This window comes from Phalaenopsis equestris, unplaced genomic scaffold, assembly GCF_001263595.1.
Source record: "Phalaenopsis equestris unplaced genomic scaffold, ASM126359v1 Scaffold000392, whole genome shotgun sequence".
NCBI classification, from domain to species: Eukaryota; Viridiplantae; Streptophyta; class Magnoliopsida; order Asparagales; family Orchidaceae; genus Phalaenopsis; species Phalaenopsis equestris.
In genome coordinates this window covers 149,020-158,397 of record NW_018164834.1, presented here as the reverse complement: position 1 = coordinate 158,397, position 9,378 = coordinate 149,020, and the positions used below count along the sequence as shown (strand labels likewise).

At 33.1% G+C, this 9,378-nt stretch overlaps 1 protein-coding gene and 1 non-coding gene across 4 annotated transcripts in view; one reads left to right on the top strand and one right to left on the bottom strand.

The window, feature by feature from the left end:
- Positions 1-294: 294 nt before the first annotated feature.
- TRNAA-CGC lies at positions 295-367 on the bottom strand. Its single transcript has one exon. It is a non-coding gene; the product is annotated as a tRNA-Ala (tRNA).
- A 3,548-nt stretch (positions 368-3,915) lies between these two features.
- Positions 3,916-9,378, top strand: part of LOC110026677 (dnaJ homolog subfamily C member 2-like) — an 18,279-nt gene continuing 12,816 nt past the window's right edge. For all 3 annotated transcript variants that reach the window (XR_002294235.1, XR_002294236.1, XM_020727716.1), the window contains exon 1: positions 3,916-4,082. The gene's annotated coding sequence lies outside the window, so the exon portion shown is untranslated. The remainder of the gene's footprint in view (positions 4,083-9,378) is intronic.

Below are 9,378 nucleotides of genomic sequence, written 5' to 3'. Positions count from 1 at the left end.
AACAAGCCGTTTTGACAGCCCTAGTTATGGTGGTTATTATAATTTTTTAGAAAGATTAGATTTTTGCAGCACGGCATTTAGCCATCTCAAATTGCAAAATGGAGATTCTCACTGTATTTTTTTGAAAAAAAATGAAAAAAAATGAAAAAAAAAAACGAAATATAACCATCTTGGTCAACTCGGTAAAAATAATAATAATTCAGTGTTTTAATATTCCTTCTTTTATAAAGCTAAAAATTCAAGAAACTGCAACGTCCTTTTATTTTATTAGGCGAAAAAATAATACTAATGAATTGGAGGTGCGGGGAATCGAACCCCGTGCCTCTCGCATGCGAAGCGAGCGCTCTACCATATGAGCTACACCCCCAATTTCAACATTATTCAATATTTAAACTATTTATTGTCTTATCGTAATTGGCAGTGGCCAACCGATAAACTGTCAGAACTGAAGCAAGAAGTAATATTTTTTTTTAAGAACAGGAATTAACAGTTTTAATAATTTTTTTAGATATTTTTATATAAAAAAATAAAATCATAATGATAAAAAGTTGACCAGTGTCGTGTGGTAATCATTGTTACTAACTTATTGTCTAATTGATAGACTCGGCAAGAACAACCCAATGTTACAAAAATTAGTCCAATCCGAGTCAAATCAAGTCTTTAAACCACTCTCGAAAGTTTTTCAGAGCAAACCTACAGTTGAATCGAGTGGCTCGATAAGACGAATGCAACGAGGTGAAGATTGTTGAATTCCGGCATTGTTAAGGCACTCAAATATTTATCAAACGTCATTCGATCAAATGAAACTCTAAGGACCATCCAATCAAAGTAGCTCATATTTTTTGCATTAATTACACTCAGAAAACTATAAATAGAGTCCAACTCCTCTCATGAGAGGCGAAGCTTGAGACGTGAGAGAAAACTCAAGTTTTGAGAAGGAATTAAAGTTTACAACCACCTCTGGCATTGTCAACCATCGTCGATCGCTGTCGACCACTACTAACTTTCGTCGGCCACATTCGATCGTCTTCGACGCCCGTCGATTACCGTATCCATTGCCAACCACCATCGATCTCCGTTGATCACCGTCAACCACCGTCGACCTCTGCTGACCGCTGCCAACAACTATTGAATGTCATCGAACACTACTATTGTCGTCTACCACCGCTGACCGTCATCGATCACCACCAATCACCACCGACCACCACTGATCCATGTTGTCAGTCGACATTATAACTTTGAAAACCTAGTAATCATTTCCGTCTATGGGACAAGTGGTCTCTGTAATCATCAACCTATATTGGATTCTTACTATCAAACCAAACCCCATGTTTTTTTTTTTCTTTACAGGTTTTCTACACAAAAACTTCTGGTATCATTACTATTTTTTTTTTGACATGAGTGTGTTCTGAATTCTCACATAATGCTGAGACAATAATTCATTAATCTACCGCCACAAAATTTTTAGCACAAGTACATAAACAAGCTTTCTTTTTTTTTCGTATCATCAATTTCTTCTCAGCCACATTGTGTTCATAGTCTAACTCATATCTAAATTCAGCAACGAAAAAGTTCAAGCCAATGCTTCTTCACTTTAAACAAACAACAATAGTCATTGTGAACTAGTACTTGATAATACCTTGAGCTAGGTTACATCTACTTAGCTTGCTATGTCTGAACTAACATATTTCACTATATCCCATAAATAATCTAAGACTACTCAACTATCATGATTTGAATAAACTAAAAAAAAAATATGCCTATTAATTAAACTCAAATATTAAAAAAAAAAAAGAAGTTTAGCATTAATCAAAATGTCTTAACACTTCGATTGCGTGCTTTGAGCTCTTTTTTGAGAAAAAAAAAGAAATTTATAAATGAGCTATTCAAAATGGAAAATATTTGCGTACGTAAGACGTACGCAGCGCTGCGTATTTTAAATGTTATTCAGAGGGTACAGGAGATTATATCCGCATTATACCCTCTTGTAACATCTCTGTAACTGACATGTAACTATTGAAACTACAGAAGCTAAGAACATATTTGTAGGTTATAGGTGGGTTATTTGTAGAGGATATAACGCAGATATAACCCCATATATCCTCCCGACGTACGCATTGCGTCTTACACACGTAAATATTTTCCCCTCAAAAGAAGTTATCTATTAAATAAAAGTATATGTTGTTAAAAGGGTCAATAAGGAATCTTTTATTTTAAAATATACATAACATGGCTTTTAAATATTTTCATGTTTAAAATATTTGGCAACGCTTAGGAATCATCAAAATAATATTTGAATATTATTATAAAAGATCACAGAATCTAAAAATATCATCAGTCTGATTCGGTGTTATGTGAATGAAAAATATTATTTTATTGTGCGCCTAAATTTTCAACTAAAATAATAATAATACAAAATCATTTTTGAGCTCATATTTCACTTATAACATGTGATTAGCCTATGAACTCAAATTCATTTGTTAAAATATTATTAAGCTAATTAATCATTAATTAGTACTTTACTATTCAACGACTAGAATGAGATGAAACCTCAATCAAGCAATAACTTGCTCAAATAAATACAAAATTCTATTTAGTCAAATTGTGTGAGGTAATATCAGTTTGATTGAACTTTTTTTTGTTTGATTTGTATTAACTACAATAAAACATGATAATTATTCATTGATGTGTGGTAGAAAGATTCACGACGATGGAGTAATAAATTATCATCTTAGCATTTGCATGAAAATTCAGTACACATTTAGAAAAAATAAAACAAACAGTAGTGATACCAGAAGTTTTTATGTGGAAAATCCGCAGAAAAAAAACTACGGGACTTGACCTAATTCAATAGATTCATTATAAACTGAAAGTACAACATCTCGTCTCATTATCAGAAAATGATTACAAAGTCTCTTGAGTTACAATGTTAATGCGCAGAGGAACTTGTCACAATAAATGAGCAGCGATTGATAGTGATCGGTAGCGGTTGGTGGTGATCACGACAACAGAATAAATGTTGTATTTCAACTCATCCTCAAAGTTTCAAGCTCTTCCCCAGATCTTAAGCTCTCTCATAAGATTTCAAGTTTCCCTCTTTCAAGAGAGGGGAATTGTTCTATTTATAGAGTTACTAGTGCAACTAATTTTCGGTCAAAGAGTTTCTTTTGATCAGATAACATTTGATGAACATTCGAGTGCTTAATGATGTCAGAATTGAGCAATTTTGCGTTCGTTGGATTTGTCTTATCTAGGTACCCGAATTGCCTATAAGTTCACCAGATTAAACATTCATTTGACCTTAAAAATGTGTTTGAAAAACTTCCGAACATGATTTAACATCTTCATCGGGGCTTGATTGACTCAATTGGACTAATTTTGGTATCATCGAGTCTATCTTGTTGAGTCAGTCAGCTTGACCGTAAGTTTGTTGAAATCAAACTTCATGATAATTTTTTATTATAGTTTAAACATTTCTTGCTCAACAAGATGCATTAAGATCAATAACATGCTATGAGATTTGTGTCAGTTGTTTGAAATTCATTCATGACATATCAGTTATTAATTAATATCATTTCTATATCCAATTTATTTGATATATTCTTATAATTTAATTAACCACATTTTTTTAACAATTTAAATTTTATTTATTATACTATAAATAATTTTGATAAATGTTTGAAATAATCATATCTCAGTAATCAATAAATTTTAATAAATATCTTATTAAATAATTATTAAATTAACCATTTTTAATATAAAAAAAACTTAAATTTGTTAACTTCTATGTATTGATGAATTCATATTGATTTTAATTAGTTAAATAAATTTTAAATTGTAAATTTGTATAGTTAATTTTAATTAATTTATCCTTTTATATACGAATACGATCGTCTTTCCTCTCATGCCGTCCTGCAAATTCCCGAAACCCTCGCCGACAAAGACCAGGGGAGGTTGCTAGATAGCCATCGACGGGATCGCAGCTCTCCGAAACCCAAGTCTTAATACCACTTTAGCTCCTACGAAACCCTCGAGGATAAAGGAGTTGGCGACGTGCGTTTGCGGGGCGAAGGCATCTACAGGTATTCCTTCTTCTTTCGCTAAATTTCCAAATTCGCCGGACTACCGGATTTGATAAATCCTAGATTTAGCAATCCATAGGATTTAAAAGTGTTAAATCTGGCCACCTAGAAACGAGTTCCTAATGATTTGTGGTGTTTCTTGATATGTGGTGAAATCTGGTTAGGACTTTGAGATGTTCTGTGTTGAGGAGGATTTTAATATACCATAGAGTGGATGGATTTTGGGTTTCTATATTTGGAGGCATGTAGGTGTTTCCATGGTTTTTGTGCTGAGGTTGAAGGTTAGTTGTCGAAGTTTGATAGTTTTGGTAAAAAACGGTTATTATTTCTAATCGTTGTTTTTATGGTTGTTTCTAAGGTTTTTGTTTCGAAGTTGAAGAGTATTAGCAGGGGGTTTTAAGTATGCTCATGATATATGAACGCCGCTGGGAAGATTTTAGTTGAAATTAATTTAATCTCATTTATTCTTTCAATTTTGCGTTACTCTCTCAGGTTTTTCTTTTTTTTATTGGCGTCCTTAATTCAGCCATGGTTGATGCTCGGTCATGTTTTGTATTCTGGAGTTATCAATTTGATCAGAATTATAGAGCTGAGATCTGCACTAGTCTGAAATCCGCATGTTTAAAATTTTTCATTGTGAGCGATTAAGAACAGTAATAGAAACGTGGTTGATTTAAGTATGCATATGAAACAAAGATTTGTATTCCTTATCAAACCCCAGTCCTATAGGAACAAGATAACGAAACTCAAAGCAGACAGTAGGATCAAGATATGATGCACTAAAATGAAAGCCCTAAGGAGAAAGAGAACAGACAAATCATGCTCCAAGATTGATGTAGTTTTGCTTCAATTAAGATTAAATCCACGAGAAAGGAGAGAGATCTGATCCATTAGAAATAAAAAGGCTACAAATGTGATTCACAAAATAAAAGTAATGCACTCCAGATCATTCTCAAACCTCAGGTTCACCCATACTGAACAATGGAGAATCTCAATGAAATTTTTAAATTCCAACATGATTACCTCTCACCAATATATTGATCACCAAGGTGAAACCGCTGAGAGCCTTAGTTTGTGTTGCTTGTCAATGCTGAAAGTTTATACCAAATTGAAATTGATCTAATATTGTGAATTCTTATCGTCGCGTGCACTTCTATGAACTTTAATCATGGGGTTATGCTTTGCTTCTTCAATCACAATTAAAACTCTAAGCCATGAGGTTTTATCTCTGAAGTCTCCAGAGCATGAATTAGAATCCCTACTGAAGATACATATATATGTATCTGCAATCTTTACACACAAATTTAGTAGAAGTTACCAAAGAACCTTGCAAGATTGCACGACATTTCACATCATTTTACTCTTTTTGGGCAAATCTGAGGTGAGAGTTACTTTGCATCACAGATTGTAAACATGTATTCAAACCCAAGATTGCATATATTCTTTGGTGCACATCCTTTTTTTTTTTTAGTATTTTGATATAAAATCCTAGCTGTCCAATTTCTCTTTAATTATGAAGGGAATATTTTGGGCATCCCTTTTTACTATATTACACCAAATATAATATTTATTTCCCTTTATATAATATTGTTCCAAAATTTTGATCTCCTATCTGATATCTTCCAGCCTCCAAGCTAAGCATTTTCAGCTCTTAAAGCTTGAAATGGATCTTTAAAGCACATTTATTGCACATAAAGATCTATCTTTAAATATTATAAGAATGCTCGTCACCATAGATTTGTTTCTCTATAGTGGCTATCCACTCACCCTGATTGCTGCAGTGATACAACTGGACATTGCGATAGATTTTTCACTGAAAACCTACTCTTCCAGATTTTTCCTAAAGTTTTTCCTATATCTCGTGCTTGATTTACCCCTAAATTTTTTTTTGCATCCACAAGGTCAACCTTTTTTGGTTCCTTGAAATGAGACGCTCCAATATGAATCATAATTATTCCTTGTTTGTTTCTTCGAAGACTTTATCCAAACAAAAAATTGATCATAAAAAATATATATGTTCTATGAAGCCTATTGCCACCACTTTTATTGGTCTCAAGTTTTGTCCTCATCATATCTAATAGTCCCACTATGATACTAATTTGTTGGAATGAAAGCATCTAACTTATAGCACAAGCATTAACATGAATGATGCACAACGTAACACAAAGTAAGCACAAAATAGGATGAGAAGAAAAAGAATCAAGACAATGAGATTCCGTGGTTTATTGTCAAATAAGATGGTGTTCGCGGAAGAGGCGAAATATTTGATCAACTGGAAACACAATAGAGATATATGTGGTGTACACAATGAAAGGAGCACTCACTATTACTTCCCAAATCTAAATTCACCCACACTCAACAAAGAAGAAGCCCACCAAAACACTAAAATATTTGATAATTGCCTCACACCAATATATCATTTACCAAGAAGGTAGCTAGGAACTTAACAAATTTTACTCGCTAATATCGTAATTCTCCATTTTTGAAGAATTCTTTAGAGAATTCAAAATCAAGAGATACTCTTTTTTCTTATGTACACTCTAACAACTCTTAACGGCAAGTATATGCCCTGTTTCTTCATTTGCATAAGAAATCTTAAGTATAGATGTTATTTCAGGGAAACCTTCAAAGCATGTCTTACAGAGCCTATAGAAGATACTTTCATATATAGTTCATATATAGTTGCAAGCTCTGCATACAAATTAGTGAGATAGAATCCAAGAATCAACAGAGACAAGTGATTAGGCTTTTGAAGCGGGAAATTGGAAGTAGTAGAGAAAAATGTTTTTGATAGGGTGGTATGGGTGCATGATAGTTAATAAGTTAACTTTTGATTTGTAGTAAGAAGGCTCAAGTGCAATTAGGCTATAGCTTGTGTGAAGGTCTATTAGAGTGTAGTTTAGGGTTGCTGTGTGAGGCTTAATATACGGTGAGGGCTCAACTATGAGCTTAGTATGTGGTGAGGCAGTGGAAAGGAAGAAATGAATGCCAAGGGATGTTGTTTTGTGTAAATGGTTCAGAACATCAGGAGGATAGATTCTGCATTGTTTTAAGAGGGCTCACACAAAATGATAATTCTTTTACGGTGATTGAAGGCTTTGAATGAGAAAACTCTACAACACAAGCGGAGATGAAAATGAATGGAAAAGAATAAACAAAGAAGGTAGGATAGTCATATAATAAAAGATAAACCAACCTCTACAAAGGAAGAGAGAGTACAGTCACCAAGCTAATCTCAAGGAAATAGTCACCAAGTTTTTTATTTTATTTTTTATTTTTATTTTTTTTTTTTGAAGATGACTACTCTCCAATTTTTATTTCAAATATTTAATCCCTAGAGGTAGGGAGAATTTAAGAAATAAGTGGCTCAATGTTCCTTCATGCGTGAACCTTGGAGTGGGCTGAATTCTTCATTCTGAATCTTCAATATGGAGAATCCATGGATGGGGCTATGGTTTTCTTCAAAAAAAAAAAAGCTTGAAAAAGTTGTTCGAATTCACAGAACTCAACTCTTGTTCTCTTTTGGCTGAAATCTTCTTTAGACATGTACTTTTTGGAAATGTAGTACCTTAATCTAATTCAGTGCATAAACCCTAATCATTTGAATGCGGAGAATGGCTTTTTGGACTTCTCATGGCCGATTCTGACAACTTCTTGGAATGCTTTGTTGATTTGCAGTGAGCTAATATGAGAAGACTTAAAATGAACTAGTTTGCATGTACACATTTACATCAATAATACACCCGTATTACTTTTTAATTACAATTCATTGAAAATAAAATAACAACATGAAATAAAAGTAATATAATTATGTTGAGCCTTATATATTAATTTAAGTTGAAGATAAGGAGACCAACCATTCAATCTAGTATTTCCTTTTAATTTTTATTACATTCTCGGCTATATCAACTCTCCCCCTCTTAAAATCAACTCTTATTTGAAGAGTCGAGTCTTGTGCATGTTTTTCTTGAGGTAAGATATCTTTACCCTGCAAAAAAATAATATTTTCTCTTGCAGGATAATTATCATGAAATTCTTTGCAAATATTTATTATTATGGGAAGATTATTTAGAACATCTACAGCTTGTTGGAAAATTGTGTATGCAGAAGAGTCAGAAGAATCTATATATGGAGTAGGGATGGCGAAGAAATTTTTAATGATATGAATATTAGATGTTTCTTCTAATATGATTTTTTATATAGTTTTTGATATGATTTCTGAGATGGTTTTCGGTGGAGTTGGAATATAGAGCACTTTCCTTGATAGGTTATTCCTCATCTGTTCAAGTCTTCTTTAGGCTTAAGATGGGACATGAATTTTAAATTGTTCACGTTGAAATTAAAGTACCTATCAGATCACTTGATGTGTATAACAAATAAAAAAAAGTCGAAGGTTATGTATGTACTTATGAATAACCATCAATTATAAAAAAAAAACAAGCGAGAACTTTACCAGTATTATCAGGATGATAGTAATTGGGCATAGCCTTGTTGATGCGACTTCTTACACTTGTTCATATTAGCTTTGATACCAATTGATGCAGAAGAGGGAGTGGACTTGGAAGCGGAAGGATCAGTGAGTGGTGTTTTTTTTGCCGCAAGGGAGTATAAAGTATTGGGTGTGTTTTGGAGTGAAGGATATTTGGGGAATGTTGATTTTCAATAGTGGCCAAGTTTCAAGTGGATTTGGTTAGTTTGTGTGGAGATCTAAGTAGATTGGAGCTCAAGGGTTGACGTGTAGAGCTTCGGATGGGGTGCGGTGGTAGAAATAAGGAAATGGAGATGTTAAGAGGTGTTGAGGCATGTAAGGACGGCTTATAAAGATTGATAATTCTCTTGCAAGGGTTGAAGGGATTGATGGGGAATATTAAAAATACAAGCTGAGATGAAAGCGAAGGGTAAACAACAAACAAATAGGATGAAATAGTAATATAGCAGTAGAACCTATCCTAACCAATAGATTGGGGGAGAGGAAAGCCACCAAGCTTTTTACAAAGAATATGACTCCTAAATTTATAATTTTAAATGACAATCTTTATTTAATGATTTCTTGAACATATAGAAGACATATTTCATAAGAAAATGAGAAGCACATGAAAGAAAACGAAGAATAATATACAAGGCAAACACAATTTCCTTCATTGATGAAGCTTGCAAGGGGTAAATTTTTAATTCATGAACCATGGCCATGGAGAGTCAATTTACGGATGAGTGCCATAATTTTATTCATAGAAGTGCTTTTCATATACGAACTTGAATTTATGTCACTTATTATTATTATTTTTTTATTTTTTTT